The sequence below is a fragment of the Cherax quadricarinatus genome, chromosome 5 (genome assembly GCF_038502225.1).
Source record: "Cherax quadricarinatus isolate ZL_2023a chromosome 5, ASM3850222v1, whole genome shotgun sequence".
NCBI lineage: Eukaryota > Metazoa > Arthropoda > Malacostraca > Decapoda > Parastacidae > Cherax > Cherax quadricarinatus.
The window spans coordinates 10687585-10707222 of record NC_091296.1 but is presented as its reverse complement, the minus strand read 5'-3'; the positions used below and the strand labels follow the sequence as shown (position 1 = coordinate 10707222).

General features: G+C 38.5%; 1 protein-coding gene and 1 long non-coding RNA gene across 5 annotated transcripts in view; one reads left to right on the top strand and one right to left on the bottom strand.

The window, feature by feature from the left end:
- Positions 1 to 19638, bottom strand: part of LOC128684844 (phosducin-like protein) — a 372671-nt gene that overhangs the window by 101234 nt on the left and 251799 nt on the right. The gene's annotated exons all lie outside the window — the stretch shown is intronic.
- LOC128684838 (uncharacterized) lies at positions 5256 to 18840 on the top strand. The gene is made up of 3 exons (XR_008406429.2): positions 5256 to 5470; positions 6982 to 7165; positions 18480 to 18840. It is a non-coding gene; the product is annotated as an uncharacterized lncRNA (long non-coding RNA).

Sequence of the window (19638 nt, the reverse complement as noted above, 5' to 3'; positions counted from 1 at the left end):
AAAAAGAATGCAGATGTAATTACACAGACTTTGCAAAAGCCTTCGACAAGTGTGACCATGGCGTAATAGCGCACAAAATGCGTGCTAAAGGAATAACAGGAAAAGTTGGCAGATGGATCTATAATTTCCTGACAAACAAAACACAAAGAGCAGTAGTCAACAGAGTAAAGTCCGTGGCGGCTACGGTGAAAAGTTGTTCCACAAGGCACAGTACTCGCTCCCATCTTGTTTCTCATCCTCATATCTGACATAGACAAGGATGTCAGCCACAGCACCGTGTCTTCCTTTGCAGATGACACCCGAATCTGCATGACAGTGTCTTCCATTGCAGACACTGCAAAGCTCCAGGCGGACATCAACCAAATCTTTCAGTGGGCTGCAGAAAACAATATGAAGTTCAACGATGAGAAATTTCAATTACTCCGATATGGTAAACATGAGGAAATTAAAACTTCATCAGAGTACAAAACAAATTCCTTCCACAAAATAGAGCGAAACACCAACGTCAAAGACCTGGGAGTGATCATGTCGGAGGATCTCACCTTCAAGGACCATAACATTGTATCAATCGCATCTGCTAGAAAAATGACAGGATGGATAATGAGAACCTTCAAAACTAGGGATGCCAAGCCCATAATGACATTCTTCAGGTCGCTTGTTCTATCTAGGCTGGAATATTGCTACACACTAACAGCACCTTTCAAGGCAGGTGAAATTGCTGACCGTTATGCGCGCCGTGAAGGTTCTCTGTACACGGCGCGCATAACGGAGATAAAACACCCCAATTACTGGGAGCGCTTGAAGTTCCTGAACTTGTACTCCCTGAAACACAGGCGGGAGAGATACATGGTTATATACTCCTGGAAAATCCTAGAGGGACTAGTACCAAACTTGCACACGAAAATCACTCACAACGAAAGCAAAAGACTTGGCAGACGATGCAACATCCCCCCCCCCCAATGAAAAGCAGGGGTGTCACTAGCACGTTAAGAGACAACACAATAAGTGTTAGGGGCCCGAGACTGTTCAACTGCCTCCCAGCATACATAAGGGGGATTACCAATAGACCCCTGGCAGTCTTCAAGCTGGCACTGGACAAGCACCTAAAGTCATTACCTGACCAGCCGGGCTGTAGTTCGTACGTTGGATTGCGTGCAGCCAACAGTAACAGCCTTGTTGATTAGGCCCTGATCCACCATGAGGCCTGGCCACAGACCGGGCCGCAGGGGTATTGACCCCCGGGACTCTCTCCAGGTAAACTCCAGCTATGTATGATAATTGTACTGATGTGTACCTGTGCCTAAATAAACCCACTAATTTCATTCTCCTCCCATTTAGATTAGTCTCACGAGCAGTACACACAACAGTGCATCCAAGGAAACAAGTGGTTTATATCAAATAACATCTTCAAAGCAGGTTATTATAATCATAACTAAGCACTAAACCCACACTTCAGAATAAAGATAGCCAAGTGTATTACATGTCTTCTTTATCAACTTGGTGTTATCTAGCAATTTCATCACTCTTGTTTGTGTTATATACTAGTAATGTTAGAATTTAATCAGTAAATATATTTTACGCATGAATTTACAGTAAATAATTAATTATGTATTTAAAAAATACTAATTATTCTAAATAATGGCACAAATTGTAACTAATTTTGTATAACTATTATAGTGATTTATGATTAAAGTTCGGTAAAACGAATGCCATCCGCTGACCTAGCCAAGTTTTGTACAGCTCTGTTGGAAGCCGGTCATTAACTCAAGTAGAGTGTGGGTGGAAAAAAAAGAGGCAAATATAATGCAATTCTTTGTTAACAACATTTCACTCACACAGTGGACTTTATCAAGACACAAACAGATATTAGATCTATATAACCTGATAAAGGGTTAGGGGAGTTTCGGTGGGGGGAAATAAATGGGATTAAATCTGGAGTATCTGAGAGAGTTAGAGCAAAGGAAGGGGTAGCAGTAATGTTGAAGGATCAGTTATGGAAGGAGAAAAGAGAATATGAATGTGTAAAGTCAAGAATTATGTGGATTAAAGTAAAGGTTGGATGCGAAAAGTGGGTCATAATAAGCGTGTATGCACCTGGAGAAGAGAGGAATGCAGAGGAGAGAGAGAGATTTTGGGAGATGTTAAGTGAATGTATAGGAACCTTTGAATCAAGTGAGAGAGTAATTGTGGTAGGGGATCTGAATGCTAAAGTAGGAGAAACTTTTAGAGAGGGTGTGGTAGGTAAGTTTGGGGTGCCAGGTGTAAATGATAATGGGAGCCCTTTGATTGAACTTTGTATAGAAAGGGGTTTAGTTATAGGTAATACATATTTTAAGAAAAAGAGGATAAATAAGTATACAAGATATGATGTAGGGCGAAATGACAGTAGTTTGTTGGATTATGTATTGGTAGATAAAAGACTGTTGAGTAGACTTCAGGATATACATGTTTATAGAGGGGCCACAGATATATCACATCACTTTCTAGCTGTAGCTACACTGAGAGTAAAAGGTAGATGGGATACAAGGAGAATAGAAGCATCAGGGAAGAGAGAGGTGAAGGTTTATAAACTAAAAGAGGAGGCAGTTAGGGTAAGATATAAAGAGCTACTGGAGGATAGATGGGCTAATGAGAGCATAGGCAATGGGGTCGAAGAGGTATGGGGTAGGTTTAAAAATGTAGTGTTAGAGTGTTCAGCAGAAGTTTGTGGTTACAGGAAAGTGGGTGCGGGAGGGAAGAGGAGCGATTGGTGGAATGATAATGTAAAGAGAGTAGTAAGGGAGAAAAAGTTAGCATATGAGAAGTTTTTACAAAGTAGAAGTGATGCAAGGAGGGAAGAGTATATGGAGAAAAAGAGAGAGGTTAAGAGAGTGGTGAAGCAATGTAAAAAGAGAGCAAATGAGAGAGTGGGTGAGATGTTATCAACAAATTTTGTTGAAAATAAGAAAAAGTTTTGGAGTGAGATTAACAAGTTAAGGAAGCCTAGAGAACAAATGGATTTGTCAGTTAAAAATAGGAGAGGAGAGTTATTAAATGGAGAGTTAGAGGTATTGGGAAGATGGAGGGAATATTTTGAGGAATTGTTAAATGTTGATGAAGATAGGGAAGCTGTGATTTCGTGTATAGGGCAAGGAGGAATAACATCTTGTAGGAGTGAGGAAGAGCCAGTTGTGAGTGTGGGGGAAGTTCGTGAGGCAGTAGCTGGGGATATAGTTTTGGAGTGGTTGGTGCAATTATTTAATAAATGTATGGAAGAGGGTAAGGTACCTAGGGATTGGCAGAGAGCATGCATAGTTCCTTTGTATAAAGGCAAAGGGACAAAAGAGAGTGCAAAAATTATAGGGGGATAAGTCTGTTGAGTATACCTGGTAAAGTGTATGGTAGAGTTATTATTGAAAGAATTAAGAGTAAGACGGAGAATAGGATAGCAGATGAACAAGGAGGCTTTAGGAAAGGTAGGGGGTGTGTGGACCAGGTGTTTACAGTGAAACATATAAGTGAACAGTATTTAGATAAGGCTAAAGAGGTCTTTGTGGCATTTATGGATTTGGAAAAGGCATATGGCAGGGTGGATAGGGGGGCAATGTGGCAGATGTTGCAGGTGTATGGTGTAGGAGGTAGGTTACTGAAAGCAGTGAAGAGTTTTTACGAGGATAGTGAGGCTCAAGTTAGAGTATGTAGGAAAAAGGGAAATTATTTCCCAGTAAAAGTAGGCCTTAGACAAGGATGTGTGATGTCACCGTGGTTGTTTAATATATTTATAGATGGGGTTGTAAGAGAAGTAAATGCGAGGGTCTTGGCAAGAGGCGTGGAGTTAAAAGATAAAGAATCACACATAAAGTGGGAGTTGTCACAGTTGCTCTTTGCTGATGACACTGTGCTCTTGGGAGATTCTGAAGAGAAGTTGCAGAGATTGGTGGATGAATTTGGTAGGGTGTGCAAAAGAAGAAAATTAAAAGTGAATACAGGAAAGAGTAAGGTTTTGAGGATAACAAAAAGATTAGGTGATGAAAGATTGGATATCAGATTGGAGGGAGAGAGTATGGAGGAGGTGAATGTATTCAGATATTTGGGAGTGGACGTGTCAGCGGATGGGTCTATGAAAGATGAGGTGAATCATAGAATTGATGAGGGGAAAAGGGCGAGTGGTGCACTTAGGAGTCTGTGGAGACAAAGAACTTTGTCCTTGGAGGCAAAAAGGGGAATGTATGAGAGTATAGTTTTACCAATGCTCTTATATGAGTGTGAAGCATGGGTGATGAATGTTGCAGCGAGGAGAAGGCTGGAGGCAGTGGAGATGTCATGTCTGAGGGCAATGTGTGGTGTGAATATAATGCAGAGAATTCGTAGTTTGGAAGTTAGGAGGAGGTGCGGGATTACCAAAACTGTTGTCCAGAGGGATGAGGAAGGGTTGTTGAGGTGGTTCGGACATGTAGAGAGAATGGAGCGAAACAGAGTGACTTCAAGAGTGTATCAGTCTGTAGTGGAAGGAAGGCGGGGTAGGGGTCGGCCTAGGAAAGGTTGGAGGGAGGGGGTAAAGGAGGTTTTGTGTGCGAGGGGCTTGGACTTCCAGCAGGCATGCGTGAGCGTGTTTGATAGGAGTGAATGGAGACAAATGGTTTTTAATACTTGACGTGCTGTTGGAGTGTGAGCAAAGTAACATTTATGAAGGGGTTCAGGGAAACCGGCAGGCCAGACTTGAGTCCTGGAGATGGGAAGTACAGTGCCTGCACTCTGAAGGAGGGGTGTTAATGTTGCAGTTTAAAAACTGTAGTGTAAAGCACCCTTCTGGCAAGACAGTGATGGAGTGAATGATGGTGAAAGTTTTTCTTTTTCGGGCCACCCTGCCTTGGTGGGAATCGGCCAGTGCGATAATAAAAAAAAAGGACCCCAATGGAAATAAGTTACTTTTGACTTTTTTGGGTGGTTTTCTAGGTAATTTACAAATTTGTTACTATGTAGGATAATTGTACTAATGTGGCCCTGAACCTAAACGTACTTATTTAAAGCTGTGTGGACGGAACGTTATCAATAAAGGATTTCATTATGCTGCGATTTGTGTCTTTTTTCCCTCCTGTCGGTACTTTGTGTTTCGTTCTGTCTAGAGCTTGAGCGAGGAGGTCCACCTTCTTCGCTAAGAATGCTAATATCCTTTAATATTTTCTCCCTTATTTAGGCAATATTTGCTCTCAGAATACCGGAAGGTTGATCTCAATGTTTTGTGAGCCGTGATGGCCCTTAGTAACCCCAACAACAACAAGGTTCTGGCTCTACTGAAGAGTGAACAGCTGTGCTCGGGCTCGATACGGCTCATGCTGTCGGTGGCCCTGATAAACTCAACAAAGAAAGAAAAGCTGTGTGTAGAGGCGGCACATGTAGGGTTAGGTCACGATGGAATACAAAGAGCTAATCATCAGCTCACTCTCTGTGGTCGCTTTCCTCGCCCTCGTTATGATCTTCGTTGCCCTTGGTAGGTTAATAGAGAGGTTATAAGGTCATGACCCCTCAGAGAAGGTTCCTTGATGCTGGTGAGGGGCTCTTGATCTAGGGAATTGGATCTGTGCTCCAGTTCCCTGAATTAAGTCTGAATTCCTTCCACATCTCCCACAGGCGTTGTATAACCCTACAGGTTTAGCGCTTTCCCCTTGATTATAATAACACGGTCATGCTCTCAGTTTGGTCTTGAGTGCTTAGGTGCCAGGTCAACCAGGCTGTGATGAATGGGGTCGGCAGATTACCAGCAGCAATAGCCTGGTTTACCAGGCAAACACCAGACGAGCTTGGCCTATGGCCGGGTTCCGGGAGTAGAAAAACTCGGAACTCATCAAAGGAATACCCATGTTCATCTTTAAGGGGTTCCTTGATGCCACTGATGCATCAAGGAACCAGTTTAAGTGTTAATCTATGTATTATAATAAAATTCTGAAGAAAACAGAAGGTAAATTTTATTGTTCTCATTCAATGAATGCTTGTAAAGGACCCCAGTGGAAATATGTCATTTTGTCTGACTTTTCTGGGTTATCCTAGGTAATTTATACATATGCTGCTATGTATGATAATTTATGTAACTGTATTTATGTGTACCTGTACCTGAATAAAAACTTACTTACCTGTTGACAGCAACAAAGACGTACAGAAAAGACCCTCTTGAGGGTGGACCTTGAAGTGAGTACAGAAGAATAGTGTTAAGTAAGTTTATTTAGGTACAGGTACACATAAGTACAGTTACCATACATAGTAATGTGTGTAAATCATTTAGGATAGCCCAAAAAAAAATCAGTGACTTATTTCCATTAGGGACCTTGATTGAAGAATCTTCAATAGGAGAGAATATGAGCTATGAGCCCATATTTCGTTGCGGTCACCTATAACTCCTTGCCTATTTTTTCATTAATTAGCAATACAAATTTAGTACTGATATAATATACTACAGGCAGGGCCCACTTATACAGTAGGTTAGGCTCAGGGCCACTGTTGTAAAGTGAAAAATCACTGTAAAGTGAAACGTAGCCTTTTTTCACTTTCAGATTCATATAAAAACCTGATAAGGTGTTTACATTATGATTCATTAAGTGAGCAATAGAGCTAGTCCTAAAAAGCATATACAATACATACTTTACTTACCAAAATATATATATTGTAGGAAGCCCGCATAAATGAAGAATGGGTACAATTGAAAACACTAAAGCAAAGCACTGTAAAGTGGGGCCCTCCTGTAATGTAAAAGTAATATCTTGGTGTTTCTTAGTTTATGTTTGGGTGGGGGAGTGACATGACAATACTAAGAGTTGATTGACTCAGATATGCTGCACAGCCAAAATGAATTTACTATTTAATAACTCCAAAAATAATTTCCACAAAAAATACATACTTATTCTATGTTGCCTATAGGTTGTATGTATGTATTGTAGATTGTAAACTAATGTTTGAGTTCTGCAGAGTAGTAGTTGTAAACCTTACCTTAAAGTAATATATTTCTAGGTTGGTATGTAGTTTGGTGGCTGTTCCTATCAAGATTCAAGTTTATTCGTGAACTTCTGGGAAACCATCAGGAACCAAGCCCATCGGTAGAGGAGCTGAGGCAAGCTCGACTTCGTTCATCACGCAAAGCACGACGGGACTGAAACTTCAGTGGTCCCTTTGTCATGACTTAAAAAATATATGAGTAAGTAATGTATATAACATCCAGCCTTAAATCATACAGGGTAAAAGATGAATAATGAAACCCTTTGTTAACAATGGATTTATGATTTTCATTGTGCAGTTGTGTAGCATTTCTTACTGCTGATTACAAATCTCTAATTTTTCTACACAGCCACCAAACTATTGAAAGTTTTAGACAGCTTCTTATCTTTCATGGGAGGTGCCTTGATGCTGGCGAATAACTCTTGATCCAAGGAATTGAAGCAACCCTCCTTTTGGATCAAACATGATTGCTCATCACTCCTCCCATTCCTCAGATGCTGTATGACCATTACAGGCTTTGCATTTCCACAGAAACATTATAATAGTTACAGTAGACCGTCATTTAACACGGCAGTTGCGTTCCTGAAAATGCTGTGTTAAGTAAAAACCGTATGAAATGAACTGAAGAACTTATAGGAAAAATAGGGTTACGTTTCTGGGAGCCCCCAAAAAGCCAAACAACTTTTTTTTTAGACCAACAGATCTTACAAAAATAAAAGTGCATATGTAATTGTAGATCATTGTCATGGTATATTACTGCTTATGACTACAAATGCAATTGTGGGTAATGGTGTTTGTGGATGATTGCAAAGAGAGTGGATATGCATAGTATGGCCCTACTGGGCTGAGGTGGATGGTTGTTGGTTGTTGGCAGAAGTGGATGGTAGGGGTTCTGGTACTAAAGTTGATGGTTGTATTGGAGTGTGCATAAATTCTGTAATGGATCTTTGGGCTCTTTTACCCTGCAGTATATTATACAGCTGATGGTAAGGCATCATCAACTGGTCTAGACCCCGTTTCAAAGCCCTGCTTCTAGATTTGTCAGGGTCCTCTTCAGTGAAAAAGTCTGTAACTTTACCAATATTATGGAACTGCTCATGTAACTACTGCAGTGTTAACTGTTTTCCTTTAGGCTCTTCTTCACCTTCTTCTGGTATCTGGCTCCCTTGTATCTGTGCATCAAGCTCTGCCAATATTTCCTCTGGACTCCTGTCTTCATCATCATCATCTTCTAAGGGGTCATTCACATCTTCTTTATTCATATCTTCAAAACCATCACCTGGTAATCTCCTTGCCAGCTGAACAATTTCCTGAACCTGACTCTCAAGTGAGGAAAAACCAGTCAAAGGATTAACTACAGAAGGCCATAACTTTCCCCAGCCTGCATTTAATGTTGATTGGAGCACTTCATTCCATGCACTTCTAGCATAGCTGATGGCATCTGCAATGTTCAATTTATTCTAGAAGCTTGGTACTGCCAGGTTGGAGTCAGAGTCCATTGATGCAACTAGTTTTTTCATGACTTTTTTGTGTACTTACACTTGAATGACTTAACTCCAAGATCCAGTGGTTGAATTAGGGATGTTGTATTCAGAGGTAAAGATACAACTTTTACATGTGGGGTCACATCCAGCAAAGTTTGTGGATGAGTACGGGAATTATCATGAATGAAGAGAACATTGAATGTAAGGTTCTTGCTGTGCATGTAAAACTTGACTTCAGGAATAAAATGATGCTTAAACCAGTCAATAAATATTTCCTGTCATCCATACTGACTGGTTTGACCTCCAAATTACTGGTAAGGTGTTTTTATCTACACCTTTCAAAGCACAAGGATTCTTAGAGTGGTAAATAACCATGGCCTTACACTTGAAATCACCTGATGCATTAGCACAAAGGAGCAAGGTGAAGTGATCCTTTGCTGTCTTGAAGCCTGGCGCACTTTTCTCTTCCTGATTGATATAAGTTCGTGTTGGCATTTTCTTCCAAAAAACACTTGTCTCATCAGCATTAAACACTTGAACCGGGCTGGGAGGGTGGTGAGGGTGGCGGAGGGTGGTGGGGGATGGCGACAACACTCAAATTTTTTTCCCCTCCCACAGACTGAACTGTGTTAAGTTAATTTTAAGAAGTGTTGTATAAAACTGCTTCGCAATTTTTCAACTGTGCTATAACCAAAACTTGCCAAATAAACTCGTGTTAAATGACGGTCTGCTGTATAATAATTATTATAAATAAGTTAGCATATGAGAATTTTTACAAAGTAGAAGTGATGAAAGGAGGGAAAGGGTATATGGAGAAAAAGAGAGGTTAAGAGAGTGGTGAAGCAATGTAAAGAGAGCAAATGAGAAGTGGGTGAGATGTTATCAACAAATTTTTTGAAAATAAGAAAAAGTTTTGGAGTGAGATTAACAAGTTAAAGGAAGCCTAGAACAAATGGATTTGTCAGTTAAAAATAGGAGAGGAGAGTTATTAAATGGAGAGTTAGAGGTATTGGGAAGATGGAGGGAATATTTTGAGGAATTGTTAAATGTTGATGAAGATAGGGAAGCTGTGATTTTGTGTATAGGGCAAGGAGGAATAACATCTTGTAGGAGTGAGGAAGAGCCAGTTGTGAGTGTGGGGGAAGTTCGTGAGGCAGTAGGTAAAATGAAAGGGGGTAAGGCAGCCGGGATTGATGGGATAAAGATAGAAATGTTAAAAGCAGGTGGGGATATAGTTTTGGAGTGGTTGGTGCAATTATTTAATAAATGTATGGAAGAGGGTAAGGTACCTAGGGATTGGCAGAGAGCATGCATAGTTCCTTTGTATAAAGGCAAAGGGGACAAAAGAGAGTGCAAAAATTATAGGGGGATAAGTCTGTTGAGTATACCTGGTAAAGTGTATGGTAGAGTTATTATTGAAAGAATTAAGAGTAAGACGGAGAATAGGATAGCAGATGAACAAGGAGGCTTTAGGAAAGGTAGGGGGTGTGTGGACCAGGTGTTTACAGTGAAACATATAAGTGAACAGTATTTAGATAAGGCTAAAGAGGTCTTTGTGGCATTTATGGATTTGGAAAAGGCATATGGCAGGGTGGATAGGGGGGCAGTGTGGCAGATGTTGCAGGTGTATGGTGTAGGAGGTAGGTTACTGAAAGCAGTGAAGAGTTTTTACGAGGATAGTGAGGCTCAAGTTAGAGTATGTAGGAAAGAGGGAAATTATTTCCCAGTAAAAGTAGGCCTTAGACAAGGATGTGTGATGTGACCGTGGTTGTTTAATATATTTATAGATGGGGTTGTAAGAGAAGTAAATGCGAGGGTCTTGGCAAGAGGCGTGGAGTTAAAAGATAAAGAATCACACACAAAGTGGGAGTTGTCACAGTTGCTCTTTGCTGATGACACTGTGCTCTTGGGAGATTCTGAAGAGAAGTTGCAGAGATTGGTGGATGAATTTGGTAGGGTGTGCAAAAGAAGAAAATTAAAAGTGAATACAGGAAAGAGTAAGGTTATGAGGATAACAAAAATATTAGGTGATGAAAGATTGGATATCAGATTGGAGGGAGAGAGTATGGAGGAGGTGAATGTATTCAGATATTTGGGAGTGGACGTGTCAGCGGATGGGTCTATGAAAGATGAGGTGAATCATAGAATTGATGAGGGGAAAAAGGGTGAGTGGTGCACTTAGGAGTCTGTGGAGACGAAGAACTTTGTCCTTGGAGGCAAAAAGGGGAATGTGTGAGAGTATAGTTTTACCAATGCTCTTATATGGGTGTGAAGCATGGGTGATGAATGTTGCAGCGAGGAGAAGGCTGGAGGCAGTGGAGATGTCATGTCTGAGGGCAATGTGTGGTGTGAATATAATGCAGAGAATTCGTAGTTTGGAAGTTAGGAGGAGGTGCGGGATTACCAAAACTGTTGTCCAGAGGGCTGAGGAAGGGTTGTTGAGGTGGTTTGGACATGTAGAGAGAATGGAGCGAAACAGAGTGACTTCAAGAGTGTCTCAGTCTGTAGTGGAAGGAAGGTGGGGTAGGGGTCGGCCTAGGAAAGGTTGGAGGGAGGGGGGTAAAGGAGGTTTTGTGTGCGAGGGGCTTGGACTTCCAGCAGGCATGCGTGAGCGTGTTTGATAGGAGTGAATGGAGACAAATGGTTTTTAATACTTGACGTGCTGTTGGAGTGTGAGCAAAGTAACATTTATGAAGGGGTTCAGGGAAACCGGCAGGCCGGACTTGAGTCCTGGAGATGGGAAGTACAGCGCCTGCACTCTGAAGGAGGGGTGTTAATGTTGCAGTTTAAAAAGTGTAGTGTAAAGCACCTTTCTGGCAAGACAGTGATGGAGTGAATGATGGTGAAAGTTTTTCTTTTCCGGGCCACCCTGCCTTGGTGGGAATCGGCCAGTGTGATGATAAAAAAAAAAAGAAAATTTTTTAACCGGCCATATCCCACCAAGTCAGGGTGGCCCAAAAAGAAAAATGAAAGTTTCTCTTTTTAAATTTAGTAATTTGTACAGGAGAAGGGGTTACTAGGCCCTTGCTCCTGGCATTTTAGTCGCCTCTTACAACACGCATGGCTTACGGAGGAATAATTCTGTTCCACTTCCCCATGGAGATAAGAGGAAATAAACAAGAACAAGAACTAGAAAGAAAATAGAAGAAAACCCAGAGGAGTGTGTGTATACATATGCTTGTACATGTATGTGTAGTGTGACCTAAGTGCAAGTAGAAGTAGCAAGATGTACCTGAAATCTTGCATGTTAATGAGAAAGACAAAAGACACCAGCAATCCTACCATCATGTAAAACAATTACAGGCTTTCATTGTACACTCACTTGGCAGGACGGTAGTACCTCCCTGGGCAGTTGCTGTTTACCAACCTACAACCTAGGATTATTATTATTATTATTATGGTAGTAGGTTGGTAGACAGCAACCACCCAGGGAGGTACTACTGTCCTGCCAAATGAGTGTAAAACAAACCTGTAATTGTTTTACATGAAGGTAGGATTGCTGGTGTCTTTTTTTCTCTCTCATAAACATGCAAGATTTCAGGTGCGTCTTGCTACTTCCTCTTACACTTAGGTCACACTACTACGTACATGTACAAGCATATATATATATATATATATATATATATATATATATATATATATATATATATATATATATATATATATATATATATATATATATATATATATATATATATATATATATATATATATATATATATATATATATATATATATATATATATATATATATATATATATATATATATATATATATATATATATATATATATATATATATATATATATATATATATATATATATATATATATATATATATATATATATATATATATATATATATATATATATATATATATATATATATATATATATATATATATATATATATATATATATATATATATATATATATATATATATATATATATATATATATATATATATATATATATATATATATATATATATATATATATATATATATATATATATATATATATATATATATATATATATATATATATATATATATATATATATATATATATATATATATATATATATATATATATATATATATATATATATATATATATATATATATATATATATATATATATATATATATATATATATATATATATATATATATATATATATATATATATATATATATATATATATATATATATATATATATATATATATATATATATATATATATATATATATATATATATATATATATATATATATATATATATATAGTGGAGATGTCATGTCTGAGGGCAATGTGTGGTGTGAATATAATGCAGAGAATTCGTAGTTTGGAAGTTAGGAGGAGGTGCGGGATTACCAAAACTGTTGTCCAGAGGGCTGAGGAAGGGTTGTTGAGGTGGTTCGGACATGTAGAGAGAATGGAGCGAAACAGAATGACTTCAAGAGTGTATCAGTCTGTAGTGGAAGGAAGGCGGGGTAGGGGTCGGCCTAGGAAGGGTTGGAGGGAGGGGGTAAAGGAGGTTTTGTGTGCGAGGGGCTTGGACTTCCAGCAGGCATGCGTGAGCGTGTTTGATAGGAGTGAATGGAGACAAATGGTTTTTAATACTTGACGTGCTGTTGGAGTGTGAGCAAAGTAACATTTATGAAGGGATTCAGGGAAACCGGCAGGCCGGACTTGAGTCCTGGAGATGGGAAGTACAGTGCCTGCACTCTGAAGGAGGGGTGTTAATGTTGCAGTTTAAAAACTGTAGTGTAAAGCACCCTTCTGGCAAGACAGTGATGGAGTGAATGATGGTGAAAGTTTTTCTTTTTCGGGCCACCCTGCCTTGGTGGGAATCGGCCGGTGTGATAAAAAAAAAAAAAAAAAAATATATATATATATATATATATATATATATATATATATATATATATATATATACACAGTGGACCCCCGCATACCGTACGCATCGCATACCGTACAATCCGCATACCGGACGCTTTGATCGCAAAAATTTGGCCTCGCATACCGCCCAAAAACCCGCTCACTGTCCTTCGTCCGAGACGCGTCCAATGTGCGGCCTGAGCCAGCCTCATATGTTCCGCCGGTGGCATTGTTTACCAGCCAGCCTCCGCGGTAACATCCAAGCATACAATCGGAATATTTCGTATTATTACAGTGTTTTCGGTGCTTTACCTGGAAAATAAGTGACCATGGACCCCAAGAAAGCTTCTAGTGCCAACGCTACAGCAATAAGGGTGAGAATTCCAATAGAAATGAAGAAAGAGATCATTGATAAGTATGAAAGTGGAGTGCGTGTCTCTGAGCTGGTCAGGTTGTACAAGAAACCCAAATCAACCATCTCTACTATTGTGGGCAACAGAAAGGCAATCAAGGAAGCTGTTCTTGCCAAAGGTTCAACTGTGTTTTCGAAACAGAGATCGCAAGTGATGGAAGATGTTGAGAGACTCTTATTGGTGTGGATAAATGAAAAACAGCTAGCAGGAGATAGCGTCTCTCAAGCGATCATAAGCGAAAAGGCTAGGAAGTTGCATGAGGATTTAATTAAAAAAATGCCTGCAACTAGTGATGATGTGAGTGAATTTAAGGCCAGCAAAGGTTGGTTTGAGAGATTTAAGAAGCGTAGTGGCATACATAGTGTGATAAGGCATGGTGAGGCTGCCAGTTCGGACCACAAAGCAGCTGAAAAATATGTGCAGGAATTCAAGGAGTACATAGAAAGTGAAGGACTGAAACCTGAACAAGTGTTTAATTGTGATGAAACAGGCCTGTTTTGGAAGAAAATGCCAAGCAGGACCTACATTACTGAGGAGGAAAAGGCACTCCCAGGACATAAGCCTATGAAAGACAGGCTTACTCTGTTGATGTGTTCCAATGCTACTGGTGATTGCAAAGTGAAGCCTTTATTAGTGTATCACTCTGAAACTCCCAGACCGTTCAGGCAAAAGAATGTCCTCAAGGAGAATTTGTGTGTGCTGTGGAGGGCAAACAGTAAGGCATGGGTCACTAGGGACTTTTTCTATGACTGGTTACACCATGCATTTGCCCCAATGTGAAAGATTACCTAACTGAAAAGAAATTAGAACTTAAGTGCCTCCTGGTGTTAGACAATGCCCCTGGTCATCCTACAGACGTGGCAGAGCGACTTTATGGGGACATGAAATTCATTAAGGTGAAGTTTTTGCCTCCTAATACCACTCCTCTCCTGCAGCCCATGGACCAGCAGGTTATTGCAAACTTCAAAAAACTGTACACAAAAGCTCTGTTTGAAAGGTGCTTTGTAGTGACCTCAGAAACTCAACTGACTCTAAGAGAGTTTTGGAGAGATCACTTTAATATCCTCAATTGTGTAAACCTTATAGGTAAGGCTTGGGAGGGAGTGACTAAGAAGACCTTGAACTCTGCTTGGAAGAAACTGTGGCCAGAATGTGTAGACAAAAGGGATTTTGAAGGGTTTGAGGCTAACCCTGAGAGGATTATGCCAGTTGAGGAATCCATTGTGGCATTGGGAAAGTCCTTAGGGTTGGAGGTTAGTGGGGATGATGTGGAAGAGTTGGTGGAGGAGGACAATGAAGAACTAACCACTGATGAGCTGATAGATCAACTTCAACAGCAAGAGGCCAGACCTGAGGAAACTGGTTCAGAGGAGGGGAGAGAGAAATTGAAGAAGTTGCCTACTACAAAGATTAAGGAAATCTGTGCAAAGTGGCTTGAAGTGCAAACCTTTTTTGATGAAAATCACCCTCACACAGCTATTGCAAGCCGTGTTGGCAACCTGTACACTGACAATGTTGTGAAACACTTTAGGGAAGTCATAAAGGAACGAGAGGTACAGGCCACTATGGACAGATATATTGTGCGAAAGAAGTCCAGTGACTCTGAAGCTGGTCCTAGTGGCATTAAAAGAAGAAGGGAAGTAACCCCAGAAAAGGACTCGACACCTCAAGTCTTAATGGAAGGGGATTCCCCTTCTAAACACTAACACACACTCTCCCCTCCTCCCATCCCATCGTGTCATGTAATTGTGCATGCCTTTTTCAGTTTGTATGTATTAAAATTAACATTTCATGTTGTAAAAATTTTTTTTTTTCATACTTTGGGTGTCTTGCACGGATTAATTTGATTTCCATTATTTCTTATGGGGAAAATTCATTCGCATACTGAACATTTCGCATAACAACCAGCCCTCTTACACGGATTAAGGTCGCTATGCGGGGGTCCACTGTATATATATATATTATTATATATATATATATACACACACACACACACACACACACACACACACACACACACACACACACACACACACACACACACACACACACACACACACACACACACACACACACACACACACACACACACACACACACACACACACACACACACACACACACACACACACACACACACACACACACACACACACACACACACACACACACACAGACACACACACACACACACACACACACACACACAGACACACACACACACACACACACACACACACACACACACACACACACACCTACCTTCCTACCTACCTACCTACCTACCTACCTCTGGGTTTTCTTCTATTTTCTTACTAGTTCTTGTTTATTTCCTGTTATCTCCATGGGGAATTGGATCAGAATTCTTCCTCCGCAAGGCATACGTGTTGTAAGAGGCAACTAAAATGCCAGGAACAAGGGGCTAGTAACCCCTTCTCCTGTATATATTACTAAATGTAAAAGGAGAAACTTTTGTTTTTCCTTTTGGGCCACCCCACCTCAGTGGGATATGGCCGATGTTTTGAAAGAAAGAAAGATTATTATTATTATTAATTACAGGAAAACAATAAACTCATAAGGGTCACCAGTATGTAGGAAATGGTAGGCATTCAAGTTCAATTCAAGGTAATATTAAGGTATATCCAACTCCCTGGATATACCTTAAAGGGGAGCAGTTATGTGAACTCTGTTCTAGCAATTTAGTATAAATCCTTCTGTTATTATTGTTTTTTGTTCCTTTATCTTTTTTTTACATTTAATTTTGCTCAAAACTTTATAATATTGACCTTGTATTAGGTCTATTATTAATCTTCACAAAAGAAAAACTACATAATTAAAATGATTATTGATCTACAAGTTTATAAATACTTTTAGTATGTTTATTAAATCCATGTTTTTTAGAACTACAGTATGTTCGGGAGCCATTCCACAGCTCAAAGACTGTTTACAATGAATAAGCTGTATGATCCTTGTTGGTTTAGCACTTTCTTTGATTATAATAATTACAATGAATAAGTTTTGACTATGAATTTTGTTTTGGAAAAAGCACATATTTCTCCAAAAGAATAAGTGGTGGAGTCCTATACTTTATTAAATTTATATCTCAAATATTATATGAGTAAACATTTTTGCTCTTAAAGAAAATTAACAATATAGTATTTAACCCTTTCAGGGTCGACAGGCCCTCTCAGAGACTTGTTCTCAGGGTCGCCCAAATTTCAAAAAAAAAAAAAAAAAAAAAATTTCTTATGAACAGATAGAGAATCTTTTCCCTCTCATAATGACACCAAAAGTATGAAATCTGATGGAAACTTACGGAATTATGCTCTCGTGAAGTTAGTGGTCTCGACAATGTTTACGCATCGGCGATTTTGCCCACTTTGAGCCCTATTTTTGGCCGATTCCACTGTACTAGTCGACAGAAATCATGAATATTTCGCTAGAACTCCATTTGTTCTATCGAATGAGTGCAAAAAACCACCCATTTACCGATTTCAACTATCCAATACAGTGGTCAGAATTTAGCAATTTTGCCAATTTCACACAAATTTCAAAAGATGCCAATTTCCAAATAGGGTCCAGAATAAACAAGAGAGACATTCCTGGCACTAAAATGACATTTCCTCTGTTCATTAGTCACGTCCCAACGCCCCTCTTACATTCTTTTGCTTTCCATTTTGAATTTTTATTCTCACAAAAAATAGAAGATTTACTGTTATGCAAACTACTGCATTAGTGTAAAAAATGGTATAAATAATATCAGCGCACTTGTGAAAGATTATTAGACTCACCAGTTGATGTGTATTGGACGCTTAGCATGATTTGTTTACTTTTGAACTTAGGTAAAAATCGAACATTTCTGCTACTTTGAGCTCAATTTCAAGGTACTTTTCATTGTAAAATCAGTCAAAATCATCTCAATTTCTGTAATATGTCTTCCATTCTTTAGAATGAGACCAGGAAAACTAGAATACAACAATAAATACCATACGAAAATACAGTGCAAATTCGCTGTTTTAATCCAAAAACACGGTCAAAGTTTTTTTTTTCTCATTATGCACTGTGTGCTGCAGGATTTTTTTTTATACTGCGCACACTGACCACATAGACCCATTCTTTCATATGTATGCCTACCAGCTTTCTCTCACTAGATTTGAGGGTGCTAGAATTTAGGCGTACTAGTATGCCAAAAACCCTGGTGCATAAGCCGTACTAGTACGGCTGAAACCCTGAAAGGGTTAAATAATTCATTAATTGTTGTTTTACCTGTTATAAATTTGACAATTTACCCCACTGAAGAGAAAGAACATCTGCCTATGGTTGGTACATAATACATGAAATTGGGTATAAGGTTTAAAGTACAGTACAGTTCAGTACAGAAAATGATAATTAACAGAAGTTATATTATTGTATGTTCATGGTAAGGAGTACTGAACAGTTCTTAGATAGAGGAATTGTCCTTCATGCACTGATACTATTTATTAAATAAACAAAATAATGATGATAATGGCCTTTAGTTAGTGCTTGTTGTTGGATTGTGGCACAACACTAAACAGTGTTAATTTTTAAAGTAATCTATTCTTACCTCTTCATACATATATTTTTACCAACAGTTTTTAAACAGAGTATTTACATGAAACATGATTAACTATAATTTTATTGAATCTTAATTTGTTCTGTACTTTGCTGATTAATCATTAATATTAAAATGTGGTTAATTTTTCTAGGACTAATGGTGATTATGATGACTGAGAAATGGCAGATGACCAGGAACTTCTAGTCTCTACTAACCTCAATGCCAGCATGTTGTCCAGTCGTACTCTTAGTGCTTTGTTTATTTTTACATGTCTGTGTTGTATCTCAGGAACACAGTTGTATTAATAATTTGTTAAAAGTTTGTTTCTGAAGCTATCGTCTTTTAAAGGGAATTTTTTATACAATTTAAGTTACATAATATTTTAATGTATACTGTGTATGTATTACTGTAGTCATTTAAACAATTAATTTGGTATGGTTATTGTTAGGTTGTCTTAAGTTTATATGTCATATCAATTATTTATTATATTAGTTCTGTAGGATGATACAATATCTAATTGTGATTGTAACTGAAAGCATGTATGTAATTAGTAGTGCTTCTGTTTTAACAAAAAACAGGTCACATGTAATATTATGAACATGTCTCAGAGTACATTTGAATGCCATGATTTAGCTTTTTTAAGTTCTACAAAGGAACTTCTGTGCATCTCATTATGACAACTCTTAGCACCGTTCAAGCCTGCTTTGAAAAATGTATTAAAATAATTAATGGTTTCTTGCTAATTGAGAAGTATTTAAACATGTACTATAGCCATTATGTATTAATGTACAGCTGAACTAGTACAACTTAGTCTGTGAACATTTTGTGATGAAATGAATGGGGTATACATCTCCACAATGTTAATAAGCAGGACGACTTATCTAGTATTTTCCTGGGTTAAAGTTGGGAAGGCTGTAGTTAGAATGTATAGACTTGAAAAAACCTGTTCATTTGTATATAGAATTTGTTTTAAAGAGCAAATAATTATGCATTAATTTATGATTGTAATGTAATTTATATGAAGCTAATATTTTTATACATTTTCAAATAAACTTGGAATACGTGAATGACTCGTGCAGCAGTGTGGATGGTGAAATGTAAAGTAGGGCAGCAAGCTTGAGTGAATGATTGTCAGCATCCTTTGATACTTTGTTCACATGACCACAATAATTAATGATTCTTTTAAAACCAACTTTCTTGATTGTTTAAATAACCTTGGTATTTAATGATGGAAAGAGTTCTCTTTCTATTGACATATTTTCTGTGTTTGTGCATTTATTGGAAAAGTTATTAGAACTACTTATTCTCAG